The sequence below is a fragment of the Prionailurus bengalensis genome, chromosome B4 (assembly GCF_016509475.1).
Source record: "Prionailurus bengalensis isolate Pbe53 chromosome B4, Fcat_Pben_1.1_paternal_pri, whole genome shotgun sequence".
Lineage (NCBI taxonomy): Eukaryota > Metazoa > Chordata > Mammalia > Carnivora > Felidae > Prionailurus > Prionailurus bengalensis.
The window spans coordinates 93968905-93978872 of record NC_057358.1 but is presented as its reverse complement, the minus strand read 5'-3'; the positions used below and the strand labels follow the sequence as shown (position 1 = coordinate 93978872).

Here is a 9968-nt window from a genome sequence, read left to right as displayed (position 1 = left end):
CAGCCATCACTAAATTCAGTAACAATTAGCTCTAGCCTTCACATTCTGCAAATCACCTTCTAGAAAATTGAGCACATTCTTAGATTAGATGAGTAGGAAAATTCTTTAGTTTGTATTTTCATTTAAGGTGATTCCCCACCCAACCCATCCCCTACCTGTGGAAATCCGACGAGGCAATAATGTAAAATGACTTAGTCAGTGTGGGGGATAAAAAAAACTAAAGTGATACACAATGGTACCAAAGTTTCTATACTGCACTGGGGTGAAGCCCAATTTCTTAGTCGATGCCCAAATTATACACATAACATAAATATTTAACATATATAAATATATATTTAAAGTAGGCTCCATGCTCTATGCCCAGTGTGGAGCCCAACACAGGGGTTAAACTCACAACCCTGAGATTAAGACCTGAGCTGAGATCAAGAAAGTCAGACACTTAACTGACTGAGCCACCCAGGAGCCCCTAAAGAAGTATGTTCCTAAATGTTTACAGTTCAGTTATCAATAAAGCTTTTTAAATTAGCACTAATGGCAGAACGGGGGCATAGTTTGATAGCATTCAGCAAATAACTGAAAAGTCATAAACACATCCTAACTTCGACTCACCATTCTGCTAGCAGTCAGGTAACTCTTCAGAGCCTACTGGCTCACTTGAAAAAGAATACTATCTATCTTTTACAGTGATTTAATAAACTAAGAGAATAGGTACTAGAGCCATTTCTAAAAATGCTGATGGCACCTTTCCCCCTATCAAACCAACCAACCAACTAACCATCAAGAGGGTAACTCTATTCTGCAGCTGGGTTGACAACCATTAAACAGAAAAGTGATAAAAACTATTATTAATGCCTTTCCCATCCCAGAGCTTGACCCAACTACCTACCTTATGGGTGACTGAATGTGTTATTAAGTGGACTGCCACCACAAAAATGGAGGCTGCTCTCAGCTAGACTAAGTCCCAACAAACCTATCAACATCAGTTTATTCTCCCAAACTTAAACCACAAACCCTTGCACAATGTCCTCAACTGTTTTGAAGTCACTAGACAGGTCTTAAAATCTATACCACCTACTTACACGGCCCCCAAACTTCTGTGTGTGTGTTTTAATGTTTATTTTTGAGAGAGACAGAGCACAAGCATGGGAAGGGCAGAGAGAGAGACCAGAATCCCAAGCACATAGCCTGACATGAGGCCCAAACCCACAAACCGTGAGATCATGACCTGAGCCAAAGTAGGACACTTAACCGACTGAGCCATCCAGGTGCCCCTATTTTTATCTGTTATCTTCCCTCCTGAGGAAGGAATGTTTCTCTTCTAATCCAAAGCTACTTCCTCTGGGCGCCTGGTGGGCCTCGTTCATACAGCACAGGACTCTTGATCACAGGGTCATGACTGCAGCCCCGTGCTGGGTATAGAGCTTAAATTTAACAACAACAAAAATTAGCTACTTCCTCTCCTACTGCTGATCTCAATGAACATCATTTCCTAAACCAGAAACCTGAAGTTGTATCAGACTCATCCCATCTCGATGGTTTCTTCTCTATTTAACTTACTACAAAGTTATGGCTTTAACCCATGTCTTCAAAACTCCAGAACCATGTAACAAATTACTCTTGCTATTTCTTGGATCTCAAAAGGCACTAAATTCATACTATCTCCACATCTTTTTCCAAAACTTCCTGACTTGGGCAATGACATAGCATTACATAAGCTGTCAAAGTCATTTTTCTCACCTCCTATCTAAACATCCACTAAGTATATCAATTCAGTTTCCTAAGTCTTTCACTAAATCAACTTTTCTCTATTTCTATTATCCTATCTCCCTGTAGTTGAAGATTGCTGTAATGGCTTCACTGGTTTACCTGATCTATTCTTTTACTGATTTAATTTTATAGCCAAAAAGTTTTGAAATGCTAGTGATGGGACACTTCAAACTTCAACGATTCCACGTCATTGGGGGGGGGGGCAATCTTTTCTTTTTTTAAATTTTTTAATGTTTATTTTTGAGAGAGAGACTGAGTGTGAGTGGGGGAGGGGCAGAGAGAGGGAGAGACACAGAACATGAAGCAGGCTCCAGGCTCCTAGCTGTCAGCACAGAGCCTGATGCAGGGCTCAAACCCACAAACAGCGAGATCATGACCTGAACCAATGTTGGATGCTCAACCGACGAGGGGGGGGGGGGGGGGAAGAGGGCAATCTTTACTGTGATTTACAAGCCCCATCGTCTTGGCTCTTGCCTTTTTCCTGAAACCCATACACAAGCTAATGATTCTCACTTCCCACTTGCGCCAATCTGCCATTCTTCCAATTCCTACTAATCTGCTCCCTCCTGCCAAAAGCCCTTTTGTGCAAACCTCTTGGACCAGAAGGGATCTCCTTTCCCCCTTCACCAAGTCTTATTCGTTCTTCAGGTCTCGGTGTTAACATTAAGGAAGTAAACCCTACTTTCTAAAGTTTTCGTATAAAGCTAAATATAGATTTTTGAAAGGTAAGATATATAATGTATATATCCCTTATCTGGCACTGACAACAGCAGTTGATGGGAACTGATATAAAAATCCAACCGCTCTGTTAGTGAAATATAAAAGGGAGACAAGAGGGAAACAAGAAGCACTGGAAACCATTTCTAACAATTTGTTTCATGGTAATGGTTAGGTAATAAAACTAGATTGGGAAAATTCTGTCTACAAATCCTTTAAAAGAAAAGGTCCATCTGGGGAGCCTGGGTGGGTCAATCGGTTGAATGTCTGACTCTTAGTTTTGGTTCAGGTCATGATCTCACAGTCGTGGTTGATCAAACCCCATGTCAGGTTCCACCCTTAGTGTGGAGCCCACTTAAATACTCTCCCCTCCCCTCCCCTGCTCGTTCTTTAAAAAAAAAAAAAAAAAAAAAAAAAAAAGCCACAAGTCCACCTTTCACTAAATGAAGGCTTGACTGACTGCTATGGAGTCTTATGTGGCACTGGGTTAAAAAATGTTCCTAACAATCTTTCTTTCAGTCAAATACTCTCTGCAAGAGTCTCAACTGAATGAAAGGATGATCAATGCATGCAATCTTCTTCAAAATGTAAACATGTAACAGAGTAATAGGGAAACTAACAAAACCCGAAACACAGTTTTAATGGGGGCATGGAAATGGATCCTGGTAATGGTAACTTATTTTCTCATATGGCTAGGACTGTATAGACTTACTACCTTCAACATACTTTGACGCATGCAGGTTTTCTAACCTGGGGCCTAATACCTGGCATACAAATCCTTACTGAAATCACAATTTGTTACTGTTTAAAAGTACTCTATATTGTCTCCAAGCTAGCTGGTAAAATATTTTTGCTGTGATCTAGAAACATTTTTACTTGACTTGAGTCTAGGAAGGTCAATAATCCCCTAAAACTAGACAAACGTTATCTGAATCTTAGGTTTGAGAATAAAACAGCCTAGAACTGTTTTAGGTTTCTAAATCCTAATTTTAGGTTCCTAATCCTAATCATCTGCTTTAGAGACCATCAAAATGCCAATACAGAAGAAAATAACCAACTAGGAGGCTGGCTTAAAGACAAAATACAGATGAGAGTCCAACTTCTGTCATACTGTGTATTGCCAAAAAATATGAATTATTCAAACCAGACACAATGGTTAAATTATGAATCAAACAAAAGGACAAACTGTAAAGTATTATCAAAACCGTGTTTTATTTTTAATACAAGATAAATACCATGCTTGTTACTAGTGCAGTTTAAGGCCAACAATGGCCATATAGCAAACTGCTGAACAGTCGCCTAAATGCTAAAGAAAGAAAAGACAGAAAATAAACATTAAACACAAAATTGCAATTACAAACATTTTAATAAAATGGAATGAGCTTTTTAATAGAAGCTAATATGGAAGTCTAGTTCTCATGGACACCAAAAAGATGTCTATTTGATCAAATATCACCTTACCTTTTGCACAGAAATCTTATTGTGAAGTCACCAGAGTCAATAGCTAAAATTTTAAGACTTTCTTTGGCCTTCTGGTATTAGACAAATTATTTACAAACCGTGATTTCAGTTAATTCATGGATACTGGGAATATGATACAATTTTTTTGTTAAGGGCTTTCCATTAAAAATTGTAAAACAACTATATAAGGCTGTACAAGGCTGTAAACTACTTTGCTAATATACCATGGGATGAAGAGGAAGAAGAGTAAGAATAGACCTTTTTTTAAGGCTAAAGTCATCAATGTTATAGATGCATTCCTTAGAATACATTATGATTTACCCCAAGGATCCTTTCCCATTAAATACCACCTGAGTACTACAATTTTCAAAGTAAAAAAATAAACATGAATTCACCATTGTATTTTAAAATAATATAACTTACAGAATGCTGAGAAGTGTTATGCAGTAACAGTGTGACAAAGAAAAAAAAAAAAACCACATCTTCAAAACGAAATGTTTTTACTAAATGCAGGGTCTGTCCAATTATGAAATTAATGCAAACATTTACACCCATGGCAGAGTTTTAGGATGCTCCCACATGAAAAACTTTCTGTAGTATTTACTATCTGCTAATACCATTTCAAGATTTGTGTGACTTCAGTTAAATTCTATCTAATATTTTAAAAGACTCCTATGTTAATATAGCAAGAAGTCTTTAAAACATTAAAATCTGTCTATACCTAACCAAGTGTTTGTATGTCCCATACAAAAACCACAATAGCTGCATACTCAGAGTGAATGCCAACAACCTGAAATTTTAAAGAACATCGGTTAAGACAAACCTAAATCAATCGAAACTGGATACAATTGCCTGAATATTCATAAAAATCCATATTGCTTCTTTCTAATGCCAAGAAAGAAGAGTAAAAGAACTTCCTCCCAGAAGCCTAGACATTTTAACACATTTTCTATTTCAACTTACAATGAAACTCTAATCCAGAATCTTTTGATTTCTCTAATCAAAAATCTCACATTACAAACACAAGGAATGCTATATGTAAGGCCACATCTTAAATTTATAATTTTTGGTTGAATATTTATTAAAAATTAGTCTAAGGCTTCTAAGAGTCAAGTTGCTAAAAAATGAAATAAATACTCCAGTGTTTAAACTGAAGGTTAATGTAAAAAAAACAACACACACACAGAGTAAGAACAGAAAAATAGAATGCTTTGCTACAAAAATCCCACTTAATATACTTTAGCACAAAAAATGTCTAATATGTACAATGGATAAGCGTGCATTTGAGTACATACAACTGCAGGAAACATTTACAGACAGCTATGGGATGCAAATGAACTTAATGAATAAAATTTAAAAGGCAGTTATCTGTAAAACAGTAAGACTCTCAATACTGTATTCTCAGTAAAGAATCAAAACATAAACTTCCTCTTAAAATAACAGGCTGAAGCTTAAAACACAAAATTGGAGTCACCTTATAAAATACAGAAAAATGCAATGACCATTCAGGTATGAAAACCAAAATGTTGAGAGCACTCCAACAGAAAGTTTCGTAGTAAGTAGCATTTCATTGTATAAAACAGTATGTATTTAGGTTATTGGCACATTTAAATACATGAGGGAAAGAGACGTCTTTACCCTTCCAACAATTTCCCCCTTCCACTATAAAATGTTATACAACATTCATTAAAATCCTGTGTTTGTTTTAAGAACTGACAAACTAGTAAAAAACAAAGCAATATTCTCCACAGGAGAATTAAATGAAAATAATACCTTAAGCTACAATCCATAAGTTATCTGTGAACTTCAAATTGTAGTTAACTGCTTAAGAATATTCTACGGAAAGGGGCCATTAAATGGGCTAAACTATGATCAACAGCCACTGCAACTTACTCCAAATCTTGGTTATGAAAACTGAAAAAATAAACACTTCCAAATTTACAATGGAATATCCTTTCCAAAATGTATGTCCTTTAACTAAAAGCAGCACATTCGATTGAGTGTTGCTTCAGAAGCAATACCACGGAGGTGCTGCATCAGTCATTCGTAACTTTACTGGCTGAAAGGAATGTCACTGCATAGCACTAATAAATGCCTATGGTTCAAAGTTAAACTCAAGTTTGTTTTCATATTCACTACAATTATTATTAAGAAATGAAAAGGTCTCTGAAACTCTCTTTCTCTCTGTCTTTTTTTTTTGGTGATGTATGTAATGATTTATCTCTTTGGATTGTTTTTACATGTTAAAAAAAAAAAAAGAAAGAAAGAGTTTTTGAATAACATTAGCCCAGACAACAGAAGGGATATGAAGAATAAAACAAGGCTTGCAATTTTCACCTTTACTGCTATACATTCATGTGTTACCAGGTAGAAAAAGACTAAAAATTAATGGGCCAAACCAAAGTTGTTTCCTTCTGACATCATTTAAAAACAATGGGACTAGCAGCAAACAATTCTAGTACACTCACATTGTCTGCAACAAAAGTCACGTAATGAGATCAGCCACGTAGGGAGAAGAGTGAAACAGAATGAGCAATTAAAGGGTTCCACTGATAAAAAATGAAAAGGTAAATGAAGGATTTAATTAGTACAAAATTTCCAGTTTCATCTCAAGTTCAAGCGGTTAGATTTTTATAATTCCATTTAAAAACTCAGAGAATATCTTATTCTCATGGACATTTACTTACCTTTTAAGCTTACTATTAACTAATTTCCCTTGTAATATACTTATGTCCACACTTCTTCACATTAGGGCATTGTAATTAAAATATAATAAAGCTAAGGAATGACAAAACAACACCTATGCACAAAACAAGAAAACTGATTTTGATACAACTCTCAAATAATGTTAAAAAGGCAACTGCATTTTCAACAAGATAGAACACTTGAAGAATCTGAGAGCAAACAGTTCTGATGAATGCCAGTGATCTCATGCACAAATACTCCAATCACAAAATGTTTTAAAATAAAACTAGCAATAATACGGGTAATTTTGTGAGAACTAGTGTGATAGCGGACAAAATGAACGTGAAGAACTGCAGTGCAGATCTCTGGAGGGCTTCTACAAGTTGCACATGACATCATATCTAGGGTACCTAAATACTTTAAGCACTGTCCTGAAATTTGGCTATCTTTTTAAATACCCAATGCGTATTACCAGATCTCTCAGATAATCAGATCTTAAAAACATTAAAAACAAATTAACTTGCTTAGGAATCCAACTCAAATTTCTGAAGTAATGATTCGGAATGACCTTCCTATACAAGTGTCTCATCAAGTTGACACTCTGCCTATGCTAATTTTGCAATTAAGAACACATGCTAGCCAAGTGCTTTTAATGTGGGCCTATATGCAAGGCAGATTTGAAAAAAATCTTTAAGTAACTCTAGCATGAATCAAAAGGCTGCATGAACACACACAAGACTCCTTAAACTGTGGTGACAGGGTACACCTATAATCACCCATTACACATACAGGAGAATACAACTCGAGATCAGTAAGCATCACGTCCTTCCAAAATCTATAGTAACCAGAAAATAAAACTAAATGCTCTCCTTACTCACATTTGTCTGCTGCACGGCTGTATTTACATTGCTCATGGCTTCAAAAATAAACCATAAGCACTATTAATATAAAACAGCAAATAACTGCCGCATCAAATCAGAATTGTCAAAATATTTCTCCAATGCTAGCAGTTTACAATTAAGCATTTCAGTACATCTGTGTTGTAATTAAGCTGCATTACTGTAGCAAATCATGTATGGGTTTTTACTAAAATGTTAAAACCACAAAAATTTTTTTGACCCCTAACACATCGACTGGATTGCTATGTCTGTGAAACTTTACAAGTTTACATACCATTCAGCAAAATCACAAGCTAACTAGGTAAAAACAGCTAGAAAAGCAGAATATAGAAATATTAAATATCCATGTAATTCACCTATTCTAATATCAAAATCAAGGGCAAGAGACACTTAATTAGTATGTTTAATTCACTGAACGCAAGATTAGATTGGTGCATATCCAAAACCGCTATTGCAATGCTTTTTTAAAGGACAGTATAAATGTCATAGTAACATTATCTTTAGATATTGCTGAACACAAGACTTTCCCTGAGGTGTAAACATCAAATAACTTGAACAGCTTTACACATCAGCCCCATTGAACAGTTTATTACAACACTACATCTATTGTAATCAAAGTGGTGCTGTTTACAGACATTATCATATGAACATTTTTAACAAGAACAAACTACTATAAAAACAAGCATTTACTTGACGTTTTTTCCAATTGCTTGCACATTAGAATGGCCAAATGTATATAACCAGTAATAAAGTTGCAAAAGCTATAACTTTTTTTTAAATCACACAGGTTTCCTTCAAATAAAACAGTTAAGCAACATAAAAAATAAAAGTAGAGCTACTGGTTACCATTTATGCAGATTTGCTTTATTCAGATCTATTCCTGTTCATTTTATCCATGAATCCTTACAGGTTCAGTTCAATCACAAGAAGCAAACTGCTGGACAAGCGTCATTTTTCCCCCATGAAGACTGTTTTGTCTTGGAAGGTGTTCCTCTTCCTTCAGCTGTAATGTGTCAAAATTTGTGATGTAGATTTTGCTATTCCCCATAATACACAGAAAAACGCTGGCTTAACTATACATACACAAGTCGTGCATCTACTTCACTGTTACGTATTCTAACACAATAAAAGTTAACTGAAACAGTAGCTGCCTTCATGGTGGAGAAATGCTCCCAATTTATGTGATGATTAAAACGGACACATTCTCATTTCATTCTTCTTAGTTATTACTGCCTTATTAATTTAATGACTGAAACAGAAAGGAAAATATAGCAGCTGCTGTTTCTGTGATGATGGAAACATTTATAAGTCATTTTCTAAAGTATGCATACTACAAAAATAAATGGAAATGCTCGAATGATTTTAATGTAAATATTTTTCATTCACCCACATATCAATTCTATATAACTCATTAACAATTAAATGTGAACTGAATATAAAATGCAATAAATTATTTTACAAATTAGTTGTATTTATTTGACAGCATACAGGAACTTCTGCAAATTATAAATCAAACTGTTCCATGTTACAAAATTTATAGATAAAATTTATAAATATATAGCTCAATATGCACATTTAAATAAATATGACATCCACGTACAAATCTTCAGACGTGATACAAATTTAAAACATTACTTTCACTCTAAAGTTACCTAACGTATTTAGATAAGCTAACCCAAAACACACTAAATAAGAATCTACAATGATAAATTTCATTGAAAACTCACATAAAGAAAAAAAACAATAAATTTGATAAACTGAAATTTCAAGAATACATAAATAGCAAACTTCAGGTAGAGGTTCACAAAAGCAGCATTCAATTAACTTGCATGTAAGTGATCACTGAAACACGAGGTATTTAAAATATAAATTCCAAGAGAGCATTTCAGCAAGATGATGTAGTAAAAGGTAAAAGGGCACAATATTTAGTGATATTCTTGCCATAAAAGTAATTGGAAAATACTTTCTGCTCTATAATTAAGAGTAATTAATACTGTCACAACTATAAATGTTTTATTTTATGTCCTTTCCTCCCCAACTAGGCTGTAACCATCTTAAGAGCATCAATATACATATGCATTCACATTGCCTAGGAGTGAAAACCTAAATTTTACAACTGCAAAAGAAAAAAACAACCACTAGATGTTATAATTCTGGACCTTTTCTTTTAAATAATTTCTATTTGCCCATATTTTTCAACGAGATACTTAAACCATTGCTAATGTTACCTTTTATTATACCTTTATGTTGATGAAACTTTAGGTAGAATTATTTCATGAAAAAAAAATCTAGAAAGGCAGCTTTTATAGGTTTTATTTTTATTCCTTGCAATGCATAAAAAAAACCCTGGTATTAAAGCATTAAAGAAAAGATAAGAAATATGTTCTAACCTGAAAAGATGCACTACTCTGAAATTCATAAATCTTACTACCAAAGTAT

General features: G+C 34.6%; 1 protein-coding gene across 4 annotated transcripts in view; it reads right to left on the bottom strand.

Annotated features, from left to right (window-relative positions):
• Positions 1-3677: 3677 nt before the first annotated feature.
• Positions 3678-9968, bottom strand: part of CPSF6 (cleavage and polyadenylation specific factor 6) — a 33657-nt gene continuing 27366 nt past the window's right edge. For all 4 annotated transcript variants that reach the window (XM_043564963.1, XM_043564961.1, XM_043564962.1 and 1 more), the window contains one exon: positions 3678-8532. The gene's annotated coding sequence lies outside the window, so the exon portion shown is untranslated. The remainder of the gene's footprint in view (positions 8533-9968) is intronic.